The following is a 2,266-nucleotide window of genomic DNA, read 5'->3' as shown; positions in this document are numbered from 1 at the left end:
TAAATTTATAACATTAATAAGTTAGAAAACGGTGTTACTTACAACCGTTGTATATAGACTATATGATACCTATTTATGAGTTCTAGCTACCTTAATGGTCGCCAATCGCCCTTTTTATATCAAATATTATCATTCTTATCATTTACTCCCTAATTCTAAGCTAAAAAAACCCTTAACTCTCTATCTTATTTCCCATTGTTGCCGTTGTTATTCTTATCACTAATTTTTTTGCTTTCCTCTTCTATATTAATTTCTTAGAAATCATAAAAATTTCTACCAAATTTCATAGTTTTTGATCATCAGTTTCTTCGTTTTCCCCTTAATATCATCTTAATTTTTTGTTCTTATTTTCCCCCCTTTCCGTGCTTCCGATCTGGCGAAGGTGTGTGTTTTCCCCTTTGTTTATGTATTTTTTTTTGTTTAAATCTTTGATTTATTGGGGGTCCTATACTCCTATATGGAATTAATTGTGCAGATTTGCATGTTTGTTGTGATTTTTGTTTAGATCTTGAGTTTTGTATTCCGATTTCGTATCTGTATTACATATATATTGAATTTAAATTGATGTTTGTGTTACATATGTAGGCGTGCAGCGATACTTCAAGCGAGATCTTGTTCAAGCTGTATATGAATTGGGATTATGAGGAATTTGATAAATAAGCTTTCATGATATGGATCTATATTACTCTATATCATCTGACTAAGGTAATCTCTTCATTTATAATTGTATTTTTCCCTCAAATTTCAGAACTTGAATTTTGTAGCGGTTTTTTTTTTATATTGGATTTTTTTTTTTTATTCAAATCAGAATGTGTCACTTAATCACTCATATAATTATGTTTGTTTTGTAGATTTGCAACTATCAAATAAGGAGGAAATTGAAGATAAGAAACCAGACAAATGTGAAAGAAGATTGACAATTTTTTTTGTTTAATTTGTTCCTTTTCTTATGTTTTTTTGTATGATTCCTCTTTAATTTTAATGTCGTTGTTGCTTTCATACTACATTTGTTGTAAATATTGGTTTAATTTTTTTTTTTTTTTATACTAAGTATATTAATTTGTAAGTTTTAAAGTTCAATTCAATTGTATTAGCTTTTTTTTAATAACAACTGTATTAGCTTTTAATTGATACTCGGGTACATAAGAAATTAAAATACAATTTTTTGTAAAGAAAATAACGTATACTAGCATTTTTTTATTTAAAAAAGGAGAGGATTAGAGAACGGTTATCTGTCTTAACCGTTCTCTTTTGTAATACAATATAGAACGGTCAAGCATACTAACCGTTCTTTATTCCTTCTTTATTTTCAGATTTTAGTAAGGGAATATAGAACGGTTATGTTTGATGACAGTTCTCTTTAGTCGAGTATATAGAACGCTTGCATGAACCGTTCTATATACTTTATATATTGCTTAGCAGAAGAACGGTCCTGAGGCGTTCTGTAAAGCCTATTTTAACCGTTCTATAAAGCCTTTTTTGTAGTAGTGAGCTTTGTTAAAAGTGTTTGACTTTCATTTGATTCAATTAGCTTTGTTGAATGCATTTGACTTTCATTTGAATCAAAAAGATTTGTTTGAATGTGTTTGACTTTCATTTGACTCATTAGCTTTGCTGAAAGTGTTTGACTTTCATTTGACTCAATTAGCTTTGTTGAATGCATTTGACTTTCATTTGATTCAAAAAGCTTTGTTTGAATGTGTTTGACTTCCTTTTGACTCAATAAGCTCTGTTGAATGTGTTTGACTTTCATTTGACTTAATTAGCACTGTGGAATGCAATTGACTTTCATTTGATTCAAAAAGCTTTGATTGAATGTATTTGACTATCATTTGATTCAAAAAGCTTTGTTTGAATGTGTTTGACTTTCATTTGACTCAACTAGCTTTGTTGAAAGTGTTTAACTTTCATTTGACTCAATTAGCTTTGTTGAATGCATTTGACTTTCATTTGATTCAAGAATCTTTATTTGAATGTGTTTGACTTTCATTTGACTCAATTGGCTTTGTTGAATGCATTTAACTTTCATTTGATTCAAAAAGCTTTGTTTGAATGTGTTTGACTTTCTTTTGACTCAATTAGCTTTGTTGAATGTGTTTGACTTTCATTTGACTCAATGAGCTTTGTTGAATGCATTTGACATTCATTTGATTCAAAAAGCTTTGTTTGAATGTGTTTGACTTTCATTTGACTCAATTAGCTTTGTTGAATTCATTTGATTTTCATTTGATTCAAAATGCTTTGTTTGAATGTGTTTGACTTTCAT

At 28.7% G+C, this 2,266-nt stretch overlaps 1 long non-coding RNA gene across 1 annotated transcript; it reads left to right on the top strand.

The window, feature by feature from the left end:
- The first annotated feature begins 208 nt into the window (after window positions 1-208).
- LOC145616140 (uncharacterized) lies at window positions 209-1,133 on the top strand. Its single transcript, XR_014107606.1, has 3 exons — window positions 209-382; window positions 586-705; window positions 852-1,133. It is a non-coding gene; the product is annotated as an uncharacterized LOC145616140 (long non-coding RNA).
- The last annotated feature ends 1,133 nt before the right edge of the window (window positions 1,134-2,266 follow it).

The sequence above is a fragment of the Chenopodium album genome, chromosome 26 (assembly GCF_948465745.1).
Source record: "Chenopodium album chromosome 26, dcCheAlbu1.1, whole genome shotgun sequence".
Classification (NCBI taxonomy): domain Eukaryota; kingdom Viridiplantae; phylum Streptophyta; class Magnoliopsida; order Caryophyllales; family Amaranthaceae; genus Chenopodium; species Chenopodium album.
The sequence above is the reverse complement of the archived record's forward strand: the minus strand, read 5'-3'. Positions and strand labels throughout refer to the sequence as shown.